This window comes from Magnolia sinica, chromosome 15 (assembly GCF_029962835.1).
Source record: "Magnolia sinica isolate HGM2019 chromosome 15, MsV1, whole genome shotgun sequence".
NCBI lineage: Eukaryota > Viridiplantae > Streptophyta > Magnoliopsida > Magnoliales > Magnoliaceae > Magnolia > Magnolia sinica.
The window spans coordinates 4,690,906-4,713,055 of record NC_080587.1 but is presented as its reverse complement, the minus strand read 5'-3'; the positions used below and the strand labels follow the sequence as shown (position 1 = coordinate 4,713,055).

The window sequence follows — 22,150 nt, the reverse complement described above, 5'->3', positions numbered from 1 at the left end:
TTGGCTATGAAAAAATGCCACACAGTTTATATGTGCAACTAATACTTAAAGAGTTCTCATCCGGGACCTTTCCAATTTCTGATTAGGTTTTATTTTTTAATTTCTCAATGATATTGTCTTAAAAGTTGAACTGAATGATGTGCAATTTCAGTTTTAATAATTCATTGCTTTGAAGCATTTCTGGACATTTTTGTTATGTGTATGCATGATTTGCACACAATCTTATTTTCTTTCTTTCTTTCTTTCTTTCTTTCTTTCCTTTTTTTTTTATAAAAAATTTATCTCCAATGAATGTTGATGCGCACCTAGGATCTCTTACAAGTATGCCATGTTGGCCCATTGATGCTGTGAAGGAAACACTGTTCGCATGTAGTTTCTTGACATTTCGTGTTATACCGATAATGGTAGAGTACTGAGGGTTTCAACAACAAATCTTGACTCTGATTTTTCTAGACATGTACTTGTGAGTTTGATTTATCTGGCATTTAAAGTAGCTGCTGATTATTTTAATATCTAAAATTCTGTTTGTCAAGAGCCACAACTGCAATATAGTTGTTTGTTTGTTTATTTATTATTTTAAGATGTTTAACTGGGAGGTCATGAGATTGATTTCCCATGTGGTGTGGGTGTGAGTGTGAGTTTGTGTTTAAAAAAAAAAAAAACATTTTCATCCTTCATTCCAATTGGATTATTTTGAATACATTTTGCTGGAGATGGACAAATATCTTTCATGTTAAAATCATCCTTACAAGTTGTTCGCTTCGACTCGGGTTCTCTTCTAGAAAGATGAGTGCAAAATAAAGTTCATTGACTCCTTTGCCTATGGACTTTTGGCAGTGGACACAATTTCATGCCCATGTATAAATATGTTGGAATATATCTACATGCTACATGAAAGGAAGAACCTCTCTCTACATATATCTAATCTCTTCTAAAATCTACCTCTCATTTGTAGGGATATGAAGATATCAAGTGAAGAGGAATGCCAGAGCTTGTGCTGAGGCTACAATGCTAGAGCTGCAAACATTTATCCCAACGTCCAATTAAGGTTGGTTTCTCAATTTTTTTTTTGTTTTTTGTTATTGTTTTTGTTTCAGGCAAGCATTCGACATTCCATGCTAGGCATCACTTTAGGTGGTCCCCACATTGTAAGGATTTTATTAGACTTTTGGCATGCAACTGGATGATTAATAACATGACTTGGCTGTAACTTGGAACCAAATCTCATGGTAGATGCAAATCTGACCGTATATGCACCTTCGGCCCACTTTGAACCATCTTGATAGTTTTGGAAGAAGTGGGCATCTATAGAAGACCCAGTTCCAAGTAGTTGTAGGATGGAGGAGTTTAAAATTCATCAAGACTCCTCTTCTAATCCAGCACATTTAAAGGTTCTATTCCTTTTTTAAAATCAGTGCATGTATCACTTTCAAAGCACACCACCTCTTATGCGAATGTGTACCATTAAGCTAGGGGGTGGAATCATCTTAATCTACTCTTTACTCTTCTTCTTATTTTTCTTTTTCTTTTTTATTATACACATGCATTCACACCTCAACACACCCACATACTCTTGAAGCACTCTCTTCATTTGAACAGGGTACAAAAAGGTGAAGCATGGGTTTGGCATGAGGGTTCCAAGATCGATGTTGAGGTTCTTCAATCAGGGAGATTTTTCCATGGAAGCGATATTGGTCTTGTTTGGAGTCTAATAGTTTATCGGTTCTAAATGAAGACCAACTTGTTCAAGTAAATCCTGAATTTTCTTTTATTAATCCGTTTTTAAAGTTGTTTCAAGTATTCTGAATTATCTAAAGTACATAAGCAAGATTGTAATTTTGATCTATTATAGATATTTTATTTTTAAAGAAAAAACTTTTATTGATGTTCTAGTATATGAATAGATTCAAGAAGCGGTTTTGGTGTACAGATTTGTCTGGCGTAAGCAATCACAATTGAAGCCGATGGACGAGAAGATAGTAGCTGTCGCACTACAAGGTGAAAGATGCGTATTTACTTCAGTTGGATAGAATGCTCCTAAATAGTAGCTGTCGCACTGAAGTTCTTTGTTCTTTATTTTCTAGGATAGGTTATGCTCCATTTGAGTTTTTATTTATACAAATTGTCAATGAGAATGCTCCTAAATTTTTTGGAAGCTTTTTTGGTGCCAATTATTCCAAGTGTCTGATCCTACTTCAAATGTTCTTACTCCAGTTCAGATACTAATGCAGTAAACCAGAAACTTTCTTTGAGTCATTTTGGTGACAGAACCCTTTGCATGTATTCCTGCTTCCACTTTAGATAACCTATTGCTTAAAGCATGGTAAAAGATGTTCCTTGTGCGTCATTGTATTAATAGAGATGACCTGTTCTTTTTCTTTCTCTAACTTTTTAGTCCATGCAAAATTATTTTTTGGTGATCTTGTATGGTCTGGTTTGACCAAACCAGTGAACTTGTCAATCCATTGACTAGTCTTTCTTTGAAGACATATTTTTTTATGCATGTCTACCATATATCTTGGTTATTGTCTTGTTAGAAAAATAAAGTCACCGTTATTGCTAATTTTCTTTAAGTCTTGAAATATTAGAGCGGAGGCACTACTGCATCATATCCGTACTTTCCTAGACATTCTTTTTTTTTTTTTTCTTGGTTGCCATTCTTGCATCATAGGCCATTCTAAATTATTTTCTCATTTATTCTTGGACTAGACTCCCTAAATATTATTGCTTTCTTTCTCAATTTAGTTTTTAACTTTTATAAGCTTTAAATTTGGTTTTCTTTTGTGCAGCATTTCAAAAAGTTATGTGTGACACCAGCTTATTAGAGACCCGAAAAAGCGACTGACCACCTATGAAGTTCCGTATGAGTGTTTTTTTTTAGCTATATCATGTTTTATAATTTAGAGATCTTGACAATGGTGAAATATTTATGACTGTGAAAAAGCTTTCAAGGTTAGCTCATTTCTACTTAAAACATCGAATAACTAGATAAATCAGCCAGAATGTACATTGATTAGTTGGTAGTTTTTTGGCTTTATCAGCAAATCTTTGGCTAACAGTTGTATCATCTCATCTTTTAACACGTTGTGGGTCATCTTTCCAAGCTCATAACTGTCCTTTGTTTATCTACAGATTTTTGTTGTTATAAGCATGGGGTCTTGTTCATTTGCATATGTACTTGAGGATTAATGCTTCTTTTTTTTGTTCATTTATTTATTTTTTAAACTTTTCAATGCAGCAAATAACAACAAAAAATGCTCTATGTGTAGTTCATCAAACAACACATTATGTGACATCGTGTGCATGATATCTATGTTGTAATTACAGTTATCTATAATAATAATAATTTGTTCATTATAGTGCAGTCACAATAGTTATCATTGTGGTTATAGTTATTCATTATGTGACAGGTTTTCAGGTGAGATGAATGAGTTTCAAAACAAAACAGTCTGCAGTTTTGAGAAGCGATTCCCAGGATGTATATGTGTTTCAGGGGCCATCTGCACCTTGGAAGCATACAATAGAAGGTAAGGAAAACTCTCGAGTTCCCTTTTTTGATTTATGAAAAGGTATTTGTGCTGAATCCCATGCATTGATAATATTAGGCATGCTCATGAGCAGGACATACATAGTTTCGTAAAAATTGATGGATCAGACTCGGATGTGCGTCAGAGCTGTCCGGATGTTGAGTGGGGGTCCCTGGAAGGTGGGAACCGCTGTTATGACCATGATGAAGCTGTCCATTTCCTATAGACAACATTGGAGTGGTCTGGCCATTTGGATAGGCTGTGTTTATGTATTTGCTCGAAATTAATAGCGGATGCGTTGGAGCTATCCGGATGAGCGGGGGTCCCTGAAAGGTGGGAACCACTATTATAACCATGATGAAGCTGTCCATTTTCTATGAACAGCATTGGAGGGGCCTGGCCATTTGGACAAGCCGTGTTTATGTATTTGCTCGAAATTAATGGAGCAGACTCAGATGTGCGTCGGAGCTATCCGGATGAGCGGGGGTCCCTGGAAGGTGGGAACCGCTGTTATGACCATGATGAAACTGTCCATTTTCTATGGACAACATTTGAGAGGCCTGGCCATTTGGATAGGCCGTGTTTATATCTGTATTTGCAGGTACCACACCCTTAACCTAAACCACACCCTAAACCTATAACCTAAACTTATTCTCAATTCCCTAAAGCTATAACCTATAACCTATAACCTAAACCTAACCCTAAACCAAAACCTATAACCTAAACCCAAACCTAAACTCGATCTCGAATCCGAACCCTATAACCTATACCTAGACCTTAACCTAAACCTAAACCTATACTTATAACCTATAACCTATAACGTAAACCTTAACCTATAACCCAAACCTTAACCTATAACCCAAACCTATTCTCAATTCCCTAAAGCTATAACCTATAACCTATAACCTAAACCTAACCTTAAACCAAACCTATAACCTAAACCCAAACCTAAACCTGATCCCGAACCCGAACCCTATAACCTATACCTAGACCTTAACATAAACCTAAACTTATACTTATAACCTATAACCTATAACCCAAACCTTAACCTATAACCTAACTTAAACCTTAACCTATAACCCAAACCTAAACCTATAACCTATAACCTATAACCTAATCCCAAACCTAAACCCGATCCCGAACCCGATTTCCTAAACCTAAACCTAAACCTATTCTCAAATCCCAAAACCTATGCCTATAACCTAAACCTAGACCTTAACCTAAACATAAACATATACTTATAACCTATAACCTAAACCTAAACCTATAACCTATACTTATAACCTTAACCTGAACTATAACCTTAACCTATAACATATACTTATAACCTTAACCTAAACTTATAACCTTAACCTAAATCTATTCTCAGATCCCAAAACCTATACTTATAACCTAAACCTAGACCTTAACCTAAACCTAAACCTATACTTATAACCTATAACCTATAACCTAAACCTTAACATATAACCCAAACCTTAACCGATAAACTAAATTACCTATAACCTATAACCTATAACCTAAACCTAAACCTAAACCCGATCCCAAACCCGAACCTGATTTCCTAAACCTAAACCTTAACCTATAACCTATACTTATAACCTTAACCTAAACCTATTCTCAAATCCCAAAACCTATACCTATAACTTAAACCTAGACCTTAACCTAAACATAAACCTATACTTATAACCTATAACCTAAACCTTAACCTATAACCCAACCTAAACCTATACTTATAACCTAAACCTATTCTCAAATCCCAAAACCCATAACCTAAACCTTAACCTAAACCTATAACCTATAACCTAAACCCGAACCCGAACCCGAACCCGAATCCCTAAACCTTAACCTAAACATATAACCCAAGCCTATACCTAAACCTAAAACCTAAACCTAAACCTATAACTTAAACCTAAACCTATAACCTAAACCCTATAACTCATGACTTATAACCTAAACCTATAACCTAAACTCAAATCCCTAAACCTTAGCCTATAACCCAACCTAAACCTATACTTATAACCTAAAACTATTTTCAAATCCCAAAACCTAAACCTAAAACCTAAATGTATTCTCAAATCTCTAAACCTAAACCTACACCTAATCCTAATCTCAACTCCCTAACCTAAACCTATAACCTAAACCTAGACCTTAACCTAAACATAAACCTATACTTATAACCTAAACCTTAACCTAAACCTATTCTCAAATCCCAAAACTTATACCTATAACCTATAACCTAAACCTAAACCTATAACCTAAACCTAAACCTAAAACCCAAACCTAAATGTATTCTCAAATACCTAAACCTAAACCTACACGTAAGCCTAATCTCAACTCCCTAACCTAAACCTGAAAACCCAAACCTAAACCCGATCCCGAACCCGAACCCGATTTCCTAAACCTAAACCTTAACTAATTCTCAATTCCCAAAACTATAACCAATAACATAACCTATAACCTAAACCTAAACCTAAACCTATAACTTTAACCTAAACCAAAACCTATAAACTAAACCTTAACATATAACCTATAACCTATAACCTAAACTTATGACCAATAACCAAACCTTAACCTAAACCTAAAACCTAAATGTATTCTCAAATCCCTAAACCTAAACCTACACCTAATCATAATCTCAACTCCCTAACCTAAACTTGAACACCCAAACTTAAACCCAATCCTGAACCCGGACCCGATTTCCTAAACTTAAACCTTAACCTATTCTCAATTCCCAAAAGCTATAACCTATAACATATAACCTATAACCCAAACTTAAACCTTAACCTAAACCTAAACCTATAACCTTAACCTATAACCTATAACCAACAACCTAAACTTATAACCTATAACCTAACATTAACCAAAACCAAAACCTAAACCTAAAACCTAAATGTATTCTCAAATCCCTAAGCCTAAACCTATACCTAATCCTAATCTCAACTCTCTAACCTAAACCTAAACCTAAACTTGAAAACCCAAACTTAAACCCAATCCCGAACCCGAACCCGATTTCTTAAACCTAAACCTTAACCTATTCTCAATTCCCAAAAGCTATAACCTATACATATAACCTATAACCTAAACCTAAACCTTAACCTAAACTTAAACCTATAACCTTAACCTAAACCAAAACCTATAACCTATAACCTAAACTTATAACCTATAACCTAACATTAACCTAAACCTAAACCTAAACCTATAACCTAAATGTATTCTCAAATCCCTAAACCTAAACCTACACCTAACCCTAATCTCAACTCCCTAACCTAAACCTAAACCTAAACTTGAAAACCCAAACCTAAACCCGAACCTAATTTCCTAAACCTAAACATGAACCTATTCTCAATTCCCTAAAGCTATAACCTATAACCTAAACCTATAACCTAAACCTAAACCTAACCTAAACCTAAACCTAAACCAAAACCCATAACCTAAACCTTAACATATAACCTATAACCTAAACTTATAACCTATAACCAAACCTTAACCTAAACCTAAAACCTAAACCTAAACCTATAACTTAAACCTAAAACCTAAATGTATTCTCAAATCCCTAAACCTAAACCTACACCTAATCCTAATCTCAACTCCCTAACTTAAACCTAAACCTAAACTTGAAAACCCAAATTTAAACCCAATCCCAAACCCGAACCCGATTTCCTAAACCTAAACCTTAACCTATTCTCAATTTCCAAAAGCTATAACCTAAACCTAAACCTAAACCTAAACCAAAACCAAAACCTATAACCTAGACCTTAACCTATAACCTATAACCGATAACCTAAACTTGTAACCTATAACCTAATATTAACCTAAACCTATAACCTAAACCTAAAACCTAAATGTATTCTCAAATCCCTAAACCTAAACCTACACCTAATCCTAATCTCAACTCCCTAACCTAAACGTAAACCTAACTTGAAAACCCAAACCTAAACCCGATCCCGAACCCGAACCCGATTTCCTAAACTTAAACCTTAACCTATTCTCAATTCCCTAAAGCTATAACCTATAACCTAAACCTATAACCTAAACCTAAACCTATAACCTAAACTTATAACATTAACCTAAACCTAAAACCTAAACCTAAACCTAAAACCTAAATGTATTCTCAAATCCCTAAACCTAAACCTATAACCTACAACATTAACATAAACTTATAATCTAAACCTATAACATACAACATTAACCTAAATCTATACTTATAACCTAAACCTATTCTCAAATCCAAAACTATAACCTAAACCTAAACCTATAACTTAAACCTAAACTTTAACCTATAACCTAAACCTTAACCTATAACCTAAACTCAATTCCCTAAACCTTAACATATAACCTAACCTAAACCTAAACCTATAACCTACACTTATAACCTAAACCTAAACCTGTAACCTTAACCTAAATGTAAAACCTAAACCTAAACCTAAAACATAAATGTATTCTTAAATCCCTAAACATAAACCTAAACCTAAACCTATAACCTACGACATTAACATAAACTTATAACCTAAACCATATGATGAGACCATTCCTTGGGAAGTAGGTACTTGTGGCTACCGATGGTCCTCCTTGCGAAAATCATCCAGACGTTTATTTTGGCCCTATAAACCATATGGTGAGACCATTCCTTTTATGTCAATTTCATTCCTCTTTGAGTTTTTATTAATTCATTAAGAAAAAAAATGGTTATACATAATGCACTTCTTTCACTTTGTTTTTCTTTCCCCCAATGGTCATTCTGATTTATGAATGCCATGACTATTTGTAGGATGATGGAATATACGAAGCTGTTGCAGGAAGTGACTTTGTCATTACTAGAGTTGCATTTCGAGACAACTCTTCAAAGTACTACATAAATGACCGTGGAAGTAATTTTACAGAGCTCACTAAGAAATTGAAAGGAAAATGAGTGGACTTGGACAACAATCGGTTTTTTATTCTTCAGGTGGGTGATGGCTGAAAAAGGCCTATTTACTTGTGAAAAAAATATCATATCATCAAAATATATCTTCTCTTTCAATTATTTATCATTGACATTTCAAGGTGAAGTCAAGCAAATTTCTCTAATGAAGCCAAAGATTCGTATTTTCAGCATTATTGTAATTGTAATTGTAATTGATTGAATGAAGGATTGCAATTGATTGTAATTGTAATTGATTGAATGAAGGATTGTAATTGAATAAATGAATGAATGATTGTAATTGATTGTAATAGAATAAATGAATAATTATGCAGGTGGTAATTGAATGAACAAATGATCATATATATTTTTTTAATATACGAAATAGCTACGGATATTGACTATAGCCGGTAATCTGACAGCTGTAGCCATTATTAAATTTGGCATATTGCTACGGACTTTTAGCTACAAATAATATCCGTAGTTGTTTATACTTATCGCTACAGATATAATTGTTACAGATTAAATCCGTAGTTATAGGTTCCAGAACTTTTGTTACGGCACCTACGACTACGGTCATGCTACGAAATAGCTACGGACAAGAACCGTAGCCATAAGTCTAAGGCTACGGATTTTATCCGTAGCCTTTGCCCCTTTTTCTGGTAGTGCAAGTGTTTGTAGAAATGTCTGAATGAATAAGTACATAATATATTATACTTTTTATGGCATTGAGAAGAGATTCTCAACTATCTTAATGATGTGTATGATTTCCTCCATGTAATTTACATTTTTTGTCTGCTTAACTTAGACGCCCCTTATGTGTGAATTCATGTTAAGTTGAAATACATCAAATGCTCACATGCTTGTATGATTAGAATTATTGATCCATTACTGTTCTGAATTACTGGTACGAATATTTGTTATAATTAAATGTGTTTGGGACTATGAAATAATCCAGGGAATCGGTAACAAACTTTGAGTTCGTGGCTGAGGTTGTTTTCGTCACGTAGGACGTGTTTGACGAACCCGAGTCGCATTAGGGTTGTCGGCAGTGGTTTGGCCACACGGAGTGTTTGTGCACTTCATGTCGTTCAACTCAATATGCGCTCGTGCTAGTCGAGCCCGTTAAGTAACCCGATTGTCCCGGTGGATGTTCACCATGTATGGATACTACTGTCTGAATCTAGGGTACCTAACTTACCAGTGTAATCCCGTTAACTATGGTACCTCGATCCGCTAAGACTCATGAGCCGGGCATGGTGGTATGGGACATCGTGGTCGAGCTGTCGGCCTACACTAGGGTGACAAACCTCCTTGTAGTGACGAGTGAACAATCCAAACTCGTGAGCCGATTATGGTGGTATGGGACACTATATTCGTGCTGTCGGCCTACATTGATTGGTGACGAGCCCTTTGTAGTGACCTCGAGCATACCATGATACTGCATTGAGGCGACGAGCCTTATTGTAGCAACTAAGGTATGACTAGGCCTGCATTGATTGGTGACGAGCCCTTTGCAGCGACTTAGAACTATAATATCGGATGAGATTGTCTAGGACTGACGACCCTAGAATGGATCACTATTTGGGAATTGATATAAGGAAGGTACCCTAGCTTCCCAATCCTATTGTATGAAAAGGACTAATAACAACTTGGTAATCATGTTCATGCACCGCATTGCATGTGCCTTGGCGTTGTGGAGCACTGTGGGAGGTTATCATGCGTACCGTAAGATGAAGACGCTGAGGGAGTGCAGGCGAGGGCATGCATCATTTCTACATACATCCTTGCATTAAGAAGAGTAATTAGGATATGTTTGATTGTATTGCTTTGTCATTACTGATTGATTGAATTGATAACATGTTAACTTTTACCGTATAGTTCCACTGAGTTGATCACTCACTCCCACGTTATGGGACGGTGTTTAAACACCAACCAAACTCTGTCTTAGATGTAGATGATGATGCGACCCACGAGGCAGAGCAGGAGTATGAGGATGACGAGGAGGCGTTCTCCTTTATGCAGTTCTCAGGTGGGTTCATGTGAGCCGTTTCCTGAGCTACAGGGATTCAAGGTTATTGTTGCAGTGGTTCATTACATTTTGATACTTGTATTTTGAAACAAACAATTGTAATTACGACCTGGCAGAGCATACATATCTCAGGACTTATATATATATATATATATATATATATATATATATATATATTTCTTCAGTCTTCCGCTTGCATTTTTTACCTGTCCCTGGATTATGTTTGCAGTTTGGCTCAATCTACTTCATGTTTTATGCACTAATACAGACAACATACATTCATCATTACATATGTTGCATAAGTGATGTTTTGAAACTCGGGAGCTGAGTTATGGTCGACCTCCGAATTTCAGGGCGTTACATAAACCTAAACCTAAACTTGAAAACTCAAACCTAAACACGGTCCTGAACCCAATTTGCTAAACCTAAACCTTAACATATTCTCAGTTCCCTAAACCTTAACCTATAACCTAACTTAAACCTAAACCTATAACCGACACTTATAACCTAAACCTAAACCTAAAACCTAAATGTATTCTCAAATCCCTAAACCTAAACCTACATCTAATCTTAATCTCAACTCCTTAACCTAAACCTAAACTTAAAAACCCAAACCTAAACCCATTCCCGAATCCAATTTCCTAAACCTAACCCTTAACCTATTCTCAATTCCCTAAACCTTAACCTATAACCGACACTCCTAAACCTGTAACCTAAACCTAAAACCTAAATATATTCTCAAATTCCTAAATCTAAACCTACACTTAATCCTAATCATAACTCCTTAACTCTAAACCTAAACTTGAAAACCCAAACCTAAACCCGGTCTCAAACCAGATTTCCTAAACCTAAACCTTAACCTATTCTCAGTTCTCTAAACCTTAACTTATAACCCAACTTAAACCTAAACCTATAACTGACACTTATAACCTAAACCTAAACTAATAACCTAAACCTAAAACCTAAATGTATTCTCAAATCCCTAACCCTAAACCTAAACCTATAACGTAAATGTATTCTCAAATCCCTAAACCTAAACCTACACTTAATCGTAATGTCAACTCCTTAACCTAAACCTAAACTTGAAAACTCAAACCTAAACCCGGTCCCAAACCCGATTTGCTAAACCTAAACCTTAACCTATTCTCAGTTCCCTAAACCTTAACCTATAACCTAACTTAAACATAAACCTATAACCTACACTTAGATGGGCCCACATTGAATGTATGTAGTATATCCACGCCGTCCATCTAATTTTAGCGGTTGAGCCCCAAATTGAAGCATATCAAAATATCAAGTGAATCATACCACAGGAAACAGTGGGCATAATGATTTTCTAGTTTGCCCCGCTGATTTCATGTTTCCCTCACGCAATTTCATGTTTGCCCCGCTGGTTTTATAATTTGCCCTGCTGATTTCATGTTTCCCCCACTCAATTTCATGTTTGCCTGGCTGATTTTCTAGTTGCCCCGCTTAATTTCATGTTTGCCCACTCAATTTCATGCTTGTCCCGCTCATTTCTGTGTTTTCCCCGCTCAATTTCATGTTTGCTCTGCTGAATTTCATGTTTGCCTCGCTCAATTTCATGTTTGCCTTGCTGATTTCCTAGTTTGCCCCGCTGATTTTGTAGTTTGTCCCGCTCAAATGCAAGTTTTCCCTGCTAAATTTCTTATTTGCCCCGTTGAATTTCTAGTTTGCCCCGCTCAAATTCAAGTTTACCCCGCTGAATTTCAAGTTTGCCTCACTCAAATTCAAGTTTCCCTCGCTGAAATTCAAGTTTGACCCGCTGAATTTCTAGTTTGTCCTGCTGAATTTCTAGTTTGTCCCGCTCAATTTCATGTTTCCCCCGCTGATTTTCTAGGTTGCCCCGTTGATTTTTTAGTTTCCCCCGCTGAATTTCATGTTTGCCCCGCTCAATTTCATGTTTGCCCTGTTCCTTTATGTTAGCTAAGATCTTGTCTTAATTCTTGTGAAAATCCTTCCAAAGAAAAGAGATTCCTAAATAATACACTTAAGAAAAGAACAATTGGGCATTTTTTAGCTAAGACATACGAGGAAACTTAATATTTTACTAATATAGTGAGGAACTCATGTACTTGTTAATGAAATAACATGTTCATGTCCACCAATTAATTGACATGAAAATATCAAGTGCCAAAATGAATGATATTGAGAAAGACTTGTGCTAACATATGTTATTTAATAAACTAATAGGGAATGGTTATGAACCTCTGAATTTCTTGACACCCAGTACATGTCCCCATCAAAATCACTATTCGTCATCTCATCTGCCGATGATCACGGCCCTTTAGTTGGAAAGAAAATAGCATATTTAGAATTTCCAACAACATTTATCAAATCCCCAATGTAAGTCGCAGTGACAACATAGATATCTCCAAAGTGTAGTCCAGGAGCCTTGTATACTAATATATTTCCCGGGATTTGCCCATTCTCTCGGTATTTTAGTGAGAAATAAAGCATGAAAATGTTAATTAGGTAACAAATGCAAACATATCACATTAGTCTAAAACAATCAGAGGAATCATATAAACAGAGTAATATAGCAACAAAATTACAAACAAATTAACACAAACTTCAATAGCTTTTAGCATTCCAATCGGATCTGCAGTTCCCATAAAATAGTAATACTCACTGGCAGAAAATCATCCATGTCTCCGTGATTCAATGCAGCTGCAATTGTAAGGACTAGTAATTAGTGGAATTTATCATAGAAGGTGTCAAAAATATTTTCTTCAAGAACAAATTTCCCAAAGAACACTTTTTACTTTTTAGGTAATTCAGCTAGAACAAGTGGATGACAACATGTTCAATTTCCTGTTTGCCCCGCTCAAACAAGTGGATGACAACATGTTGAAGAAATGTGAAAAAAGTACAATGATTAGTAAATCAGTTGTTTTTGTCATTCCTTTGAATTTTAGATGTTTCAATTGTGCCACTATACAGTTCCTTGTTTAATATTTATTTGTCAACACATCAACGAACAATATCTTCAATAGGATGTATCAATGATACAAGTAGGCACTAATTTTGAGTAGGGAGGTGGACCCAAATTTACAAATGTCATATGAGACTCAACCATGGATAGATTTTCAACTAGCATCAAGTTCAACTTTGGTGTTGTAGAAAGTCACATGATCCACTACTTCTCACCTCTTGTGATGAGTGCAATCATACAATTGATGAACTGATCTTCTATTGAGCTGTGTACTTCGTATGTTCTGCATATGTTTAATGTGTTAACTGCTCAATGTGTGTTTAATGTGGTTAACTGCTCAATCTGTGCAACGTTCTTCAATTTTATTTTCTGGTTGCTGGTCTCTCTTGCAGGAATACTTGGTTCCTCAAGAATACGTACAGACAATTAGACAGTCCATGCTAAATTGATGCCCGGTTTCTTCTTACAAACATGAGAAGTTCAATTCAAAATTTTCATGTGGTGTGGTCCATTTGAACATTGGATACGTTTAGATTTTTGGGCTCAAGCCATGAAATTATCTGTTAAGTTTGCCCCGCTAAATTTCCTATTTGCTTCGCTGAATTTCATGTTTCCCCCTCTCAATTTCATGTTTGCCTCGCTGATTTCCTAGTTTGCCCTGCTGATTTTCTAGTTTGCCCCACTCAATTTCATGTTTGCCCCGGTCAATTTCATGTTTGCCCTGCTAAGTTAGTCAGTACGCTCTCATTGTACTAAGTAAACTCAGATGGACCCACATTGAATGTATGTAGTATATCCACGCCGTCCATCCGTTCTTCCATTTAATTTTAGCGGTTTAGCCCCAAATTGAAGCATATCAAAAGATCAAGTGGATCATACCATAGGAAACAGTGGGCATAATGATTTTCACCATTGAAACTATACTGGGCCCAACAGTGATGTTTGTTTGTTATCACATCTTACTTTTTTAAGAATTATGTGAATGAACCGCTTCAAACATAAAATAAGTAGCCTAATATACTTTTTTATTGTCTATATAAATTGGCCCACCTAATTACTATTTGTGAACAAAAAAGAGCCTATATTCTTTAGCACACATAAAAATATCATGATCAAGTATACCTTTCAAATGATGTAAAATCTTTTTCCCTACTTGTAGATGAATCTAACTTAGAAATTTCATGTGGTAGTTAAGAAATTCCACAATGTACAAGATGTTTACGATAATATGAGTCAAGTATTTAAAACTTATAATCGACAACTTGAAGCCTTTTAGGATCTATTAGGTTGTTTTTCTTGTCCTTGCTAAATTTCAACTTAATTTCCATGAGTATGCATACTAATTTAGAAATTTTCATCTCAAAGATTTTTAGAATTTCATGAATATACGTGTTCTCAAATGTAAAAATTACATCATCTATTTAATTTATCCTGATTCAAGATAATATCCTATCAGACCCATATTTGTCATTTCAAATTTACGAACTAGCCTTTATAAACTCATCAATCATAACACTATCATTGTTTGTGAAGATTAGATAACCAATATATAAGGATGTCAATAATACATCACCGTGGTCATTGCGTTAACATGGATAACATGCTTATTAAGATAACTTGTTTGTTTATTATCAAACCTATTCATAAGATCATACAGACATGGATTAATAGAAAACACAATTGTAAGCTTGATCCAAAACTTCTGTGGCCCCTAAGAAATGATGAACATGAGAAGTTCAATTCAAAATTTTCATGTGTTGTGGTCCATTTGAACATTGGATACGTTTAGATATTTGGGCTCAAGCCATGAAATTATCTGTTAAGTTTGCCCCGCTGATTTTCCAGTTTACCCTGCTGAATTTCATGTTTCTCCTGCTCAATTTCATGTTTGCCTTGCTAATTTCCTAGTTTACCCTACTGATTTTCTAGTTTGCCTCACTCACTTTCATGTTTGCCCCACTCAATTTCCAGTTTGCCCTGCTCAATTTCATGTTTGCCTCGCTCAATTTCCAGTTTGCCCTGCTTAATTTCATGCTTGCCCCGCTCAATGTCATGTTTGCCCCGCTCAATTTCTAGTTTGCCCCGCTCAATTTCCAAGTTGCCCCACTCAATTTCATGTTTACCCCGCTCAATTTCCAGTTTGCCCCGCTCAATTTCATGTTTGCCCCGCTCAATTTTCTGTTTGCCCCGCTGAATTTCATATTTGCCCTGCTCCTTTATGTTAGCCGAGATCTTGTCTTAATTCTTGTGAAAATCCTTCCAAAGAAAAAAGATTCGCTGGTTGGTAAAAAATAACCGTGAATTAAAGTCTTATTTAGGTACGTTTTCCTTGGCTGGTTGCTAAAAAATAACCACTACATACAACCACTATAAGCAAACAAGGTACTGTACTATTATTCACACAACCAATTCGAAGACGGAGAACCCCAACTTCTCACTCTAATAAAATTTCAAATACTCCTAACAAGGATGGAATTTATTCATAGAAGGATTGAAATTCTTCCTACAACATATGATGTCTAATCCTAAGAAAAGGGCGGAAACAACACTGGCAAATGAACTGAGGAGTCTTATTAGGACATGGGAGATCGTCAATGTATATAAAATAATCCTCCACGAGTGATGCTACAACCAATTCACTACACAAATAACACTAAACAAAAGATGCAATCGTTGATATTATCGACATCTCGTCAATAATATCGAGGTAAGTTATTGATAATATCGACGATATGTCGATAATATCGAATTTGGATGATAATTGTCCAGCAAGCTTTGCTACATTTTTTAGGGATTTTCGATATATCGAGTAGAAAACATAACTCGCTGAATTTGGATGACAATTGACCTACTTCTCTGCAATATGCTCGAGTTGTCGCCGACATTCCCGGTTCATGATTGGTTGAATTCCCCGAGTAATGACCTTAGAATTTGATGTTTGGCTACTTCAATCACATTTCAAGTTCATTGAAATTCATGTTAGGCTAGTTCAATTGCATTTCAATTATTTGTTAGGCTAGTTCAATTGCATTTCATGTTACATTATTGAGTCCTCTTCAATCATCCAAAGGAGATACCACACGCAAACCCTTTGCAAGAGTCAATGTAATGCTTAGATCTCTGCCTCAAAAATCAGGTAGTCTCATCCTCAAATGGACCAAAATGTACAAGTCAGCTAATGGTTACAACGATCTTTCTAGTTGTCATTTGTTTTATTCCCTTTTTGGTTAGAATAGAGAGGTAATTTCATCATGGCTTTGATATGCTCTTTTTACAAGATACTGATGAAAATACGAAGAAAGCTAAGGGAAAATGTGATATTTCAGGTGGCTTTGACATGCTTTTTTTATAAGATAATGATGAAAATACAAAGAAAGCTAATGGAAAATGTTATATTTCAGGTATGTTGTGTCACAACCATTTTGGTTTTGTGTTGCTCAGTATAGAGGTTCATACAATTGGGAATAACTTGGATGATCTGATTCATGAAAGTTGCGAGTGTTAGGCAAGTGAGTTTCAGTACTGCACCAAGGTCATATATGGGCCAAGTTATCCTTGTAGCTTGTGTGACTACAAAGTCATGAAACTAGAAACCTTCATAAGTGTTCATTCCTCATTCAGATTTGTTCGATTTATATAGAGCTACCTTGTGGTAATGACACTCAAATTGGCCTTGTAGTCCACATCATGCATCTTGCATTCTATTGCCTGCTTGTACCAGACACTGGATTGTGGCTCCATGTACGATATAGAAGCAGAAATATATCAGTTCTATTTTATTCGCATATGGAAAAGCAGAACATTCTGCTGCTATGCTGAATCTTTATGCTGAGTATGAGTGTATGACTACATCTTGCAGTGCTGGAAGAAGCAATTTTCTCTCTGCTAGGATAGTGCATGGAAAACCTAAATCCACATTCGCTGTCTCATTAGCGTCTATTTGATAAAAATTAAGTTTCTGTGGGCTCAATTCCCATTGGAGAAGGAAGTTCTTTGTGGGTTTTCTCTGATTTGAATGTAGTTCCTCGTTTGCTCTGCAACTATCAACACATAATACTTGCAAATTTTTCTATTGGTTTTGGCATCTAATGCAACTATACAGATCTACAAGGAATTTTAAATATTAAATTAAATTGTTCGTTATCTACAATTTACTGTAAATAGTGCTAGCTGAGCAACAAATTCAACTAATGATGTTATTAGGGAAGTGATTCATCCATGCCACCTGTGACCCATGTATACAAAATGAGTCCCAAGAGGACTCCACTTGATGTGCATGTGCACCTGCAACCTCCATCAGGATGTTCATATGGACTGAGGCCCAAGACCAATCAAACACTAAATTGAACAACCAATGATCTATTTTAGAAAGTCGCGACACAGTAGCTAGTTTCTTTCTTCTTCTTCTTCGTCTTTTTTTTTTTTTTTTTTTTTTTTTTTGCAGATATGAGAGCTATCTTTGCAGATACAACAATTGTATGATAATTCTGGTAGAAACATACAGTATCTAGTTCTATTTGTGAAACATGCATCTTTAAATTGGGTTTGTTTAAACCATACCCAAGTGGGGAAGGTTACAGCTATGTATAGAACTGGTCAGGAAAGATGCTTTGCATTTTTAGTAGTATAAAATTCCAGATATTCTTGTTTCCTTTTATAGAGGAGTTTCATAGCAATATGGAGAAAATGGCGGTTGTTTGTCCTTTTAACTCTACTGGAGGTTTGAGAAAGTGATTGAGAAGGTTGTGGTATCCACATGGACTTGTTGGTATCCATTTCACCTATAAGGATTAGGGACTATCCATCAGGTCCAATCCACTCTTCCTTTCATTTTTTTCCTTGGTCATATACCCATGTGCCTGCCTCTCTTTATAGTAATAGAAATTGTTCTATGACTGTCAGGAATGCTACTTGATTCCATACACGCTCCTTACTGCTTTCAAGTTAGTAACAATCTAGTTTCTAGACGGGTATAATTGTAGGCTCCAAATAGATGTGAGTAGAATGGCCATTTCTCTACATGTCAAAAGCTTGACCTCGTACAATATATGCCTCTTGAGGACATCAAACTTGGTGCTAGAAGTTGAGGAACTGGGTTGATACTTGCTCCTTTCATAATTTGAGCCTTCTCATGTCGTAGGAAGATGTTGCCCATGAAGCTCAAATGGGCAAAACATTGTCTTTTAAGGTTACATTCTCTATGGTGTCCTAATGCTATGTTTCTTTCTTTTTTTCTTCTTTTTTTTTTGTTTTTGTTTTGTTTTGCTTTGCTTTATTTATTTATTTATTTTTGCATCCGGTGTGAAGAAGAAAGTTGATAAAGTAATAGTACTTGTGGGGAAAAGAGAGGAAAAAATGACCGTAGACCTATGGCTATGGATTATAACCGTAGCGATAGATTGTCGATAATATCGACCATAGTCCGATAATATCGAAGATGAATGCCAAATTGTCCAGCAACAAAACTCAAAAAATAGATGAATTTTTGATAATATCGAGATATGTTAGATAGTATCGAGCATAAGTCATCGATAATATCGAGACATGATCGATAGTATCGATAACTAATATCAAGTAATGACCTTAGACCTATGGCTACGGATTATAACCGTAGCAATGGATACCATAGCTGATTTGGCATCAACCGCAATAGGAAAACAAATTTATAGCTTTTACGGACTATAGTTATGGCTACGGTTATAATCCGTAGCTATAGCTTTAATACATATCGACAACACTGCGATATGTATCGAAAATTGCAGGATTTTTTAGGCAAACTCGCTGGACAGTTCTGGACTTTTTCGATAATATCGAAAGCTTTTCGATATATCGAACCTACGGTTATAATCCGTAGCTAGGGTCCCACTGACCCTCACTCACTAGCTTCTTTTTTTTTCATTGTAATCCCCAGGACATTTTGTGGGTACCATTATGAGGTATGTATTATATCCAAACCATCCATCCATTTGACGAGCTCGTATTAAGGCTTGAGACAAAAAATACGACAGATCTAGCTATCAAGTGGACCACACTGTAAAAGGTAGTAGAGGATTGAATGTCTGCTATTGAAACCCTTTTAGGGGTCATATAAGTTTTGGATCATTATGAAATTTGTTTTTCCTCTTCATCCGGGTCTTTGTGACCTTATGAATAGATTGGATGAAAATAGTTCGATTATATTATGAAATAGTAGAGGTCCAATCTAAAAACTTTTAAGTGAACTTTCAGAACATTTGCTGGTATATTTCTTCTTGGGACAGTCAAGTAGCGGTACTTCTCTAGATGAATCCAAATTAAGATACTTAGTATTTTGAATGAAAATTTGGTTGATGACCATCTTAGTCCTTCTTCTTCTTCTTTTTAAAAAAAAGAAAAAGAAAAAGAAAAAGAAAAAAATATTCACATAAATTTTTATTAGAGCACCGAGAAAGTGCAAAGATTACAAGCAAAGAAAAAAAAAATGAAAGATTACAATCATTGATAGATTTAATACAACACACCCATTCTAGCACAAAAAGATGAGCCTTCAAAAAGACCTCCTCCACCTTGGAAGCTTCATTTCAGAAGCATCTCCCATTTCTTTCTCACCAAATAGCCCACAGGGAAGCTAGAAGATTCAATCTCCATAATAATGAAGTGATCCATCCTAGCCCCACTCCATGCCAAATCAAGAACATGTACCCCACCGATTCGGGCATAACCCAAGGGACAAGACATTTTAAAAATTCTGAAGTGGCTATTCCATACTTGTCTAGTGAAAAGGTGATCAAGACTTGGGAGATAAATTATGATGTAATTTGTTCAATAATGGGGTGCATTTTTCACAATATCCCTGGTTTCCTTTAGTATGAAAACTATTTTAACAAACCAGGGATCCAACTTCATCCCTGTGAAGTTTGGGTGATTCAGAGTTTCTAGTTATGAAGTCTTAAAATCCATTGATGTTTCACTCCTGAAGTAGACAATAAATCTTGATTGTCTTCCATTATTGAACAGCAGTTGGGATTTTCCTTTTCTTTTCTTTTCTTTCTTTTTTTTCTTTTTTTTTGGGTGTCTTGGTGTTATTATTGAGAGAGTTTAAATGGTACCTCAAATTTCTGCAAATTTTCACTTTGGCTTCCTCAAAATCATGATTTTCCACAATTTTCTCAACAACATTGAGATTTTCCTTGTTGCTCATACGGGTCTCTTCTTTTTAGTCTTGGGAAAATGTTTCTAAGGTTTTTGATGGTGTCTAATAGCACATGCTTTCAGTAGAGATTAATGGGCAAAAGAATGAGAACAGAATTTGCTTGAGCTTAATAGAAATTGCATGATATGATTCCTTGAAAATTGATTATTCTCACTCTATCTAAACATAATGAAGATTTTGATAGTTGCTCCTATGAATCTTGTTTGAATCAATGCCTACAGTAGCATATAGACCTACCAATTACTACTACGGATAAGCGCTCCAAAATTTTGATCATTTCCGATAAGTTGAATGTTTCAAGTTTTGCTACTGTTTTTACTCTAATGCAGACTTAAAGAAGTTGTCCCGTGTTTCTTCTTCGTCTTCTTCTGTTTGCTTTTATTTTTTTCTTAGGGGGGGAGGGGGGGTGACAAAGAGAGATCTATCAAATGTGGAACCAATTAAGTCAACTTAAACAAAGAGCAAAAATCAAGTTTCTCAAGCCTTTGTTAGAACTACTAATAATGCTTAAAGTTCATTTATTCTGCCTTATGACTAACGATAAATAGAGACCAAACACATTGGGTGTAAAACTCTCCAACTATTTAAATATGTTTGAATATATTGTTACAAACATATAATGATAAGTTTCCAAAATAGTTGAGAAACTTTCAAACTATCTTTTATACTAAACATGATCCTTGGATAGACATCAATCTTGCCAGTCATTCTTTCATGTTTTCAAATTTTGAATTGCGTGTTGCTCTAGAGATGTTGCTTGAAATTCAAACACGTGGCGACAATCCCCAACACCATGTGTCAATAACTGAGTTTCCCCGATCCAAATAAAAATTTGGGCTTAGGAGTAGGCCAAAGGCCCAGTTTGGGTTGAAGGGACTCAAAAATGCCTTAGGGAAGATATCTACAACTTGATTCTCAGAGAAGACAAACCAGGCCACTAAAGAGCCAAGAGAAACTTTGAGCGGGGGCAAACTAGAAACTGAGCAGGGCAAACATGATATTGAACAGCAGAGCAAACATGAAATTGAGCGGGGCAAACATTAAATTGAGCGGGGCAAACATTAAATTGAGCGGGGCAAACATGAAATTGAGTGAGGCAAACTAGAAATTCAGCGGGGCAAAATGAAATTGAGCGGGGCAAACTAGAAATTCAGCGGGGCAAACATGAATTTCAGTAGGGCAAACATGAAATTGAGTGGGGCAAACTAGAAATTCAGCGGGGCAAACATGAAATTTAGCAAGGCAAACTAGAAATTGAGCGGGAAAAACATGAAATTGAGCGGGGCCAACGAGAAATTCAGTGGGGCAAATATGAAATTGAGCGGGGCAAACTAGAAATTCAGCGGGGCAAATCGAAAATTGAGCGGGGCAAACATGTACATTAAACAAATACATTTTTTCTCTTTTTTTTTTTTTTGGTTTTTATGTTACTTAGAAGGTGTTTGATAAAACACTTGTAAAACCATTGTAGTTCAGGTGTTTATGAAAATGCCTCATGGTAAGGGCTGCATCACTCTAGGTGAGGCTGGGGTGCACCTAATAT

General features: G+C 35.8%; 2 long non-coding RNA genes across 2 annotated transcripts; both read left to right on the top strand.

Moving 5' to 3' along the window:
* The first annotated feature begins 44 nt into the window (after window positions 1-44).
* Window positions 45-8,676, top strand: LOC131227821 (uncharacterized). Its single transcript, XR_009162517.1, has 3 exons — window positions 45-1,048; window positions 3,411-3,527; window positions 8,296-8,676. It is a non-coding gene; the product is annotated as an uncharacterized LOC131227821 (long non-coding RNA).
* On the top strand, window positions 1,072-3,025 carry LOC131227820 (uncharacterized). Its single transcript, XR_009162516.1, has 3 exons — window positions 1,072-1,749; window positions 1,905-1,998; window positions 2,790-3,025. It is a non-coding gene; the product is annotated as an uncharacterized LOC131227820 (long non-coding RNA).
* Window positions 8,677-22,150: the final 13,474 nt, after the last annotated feature.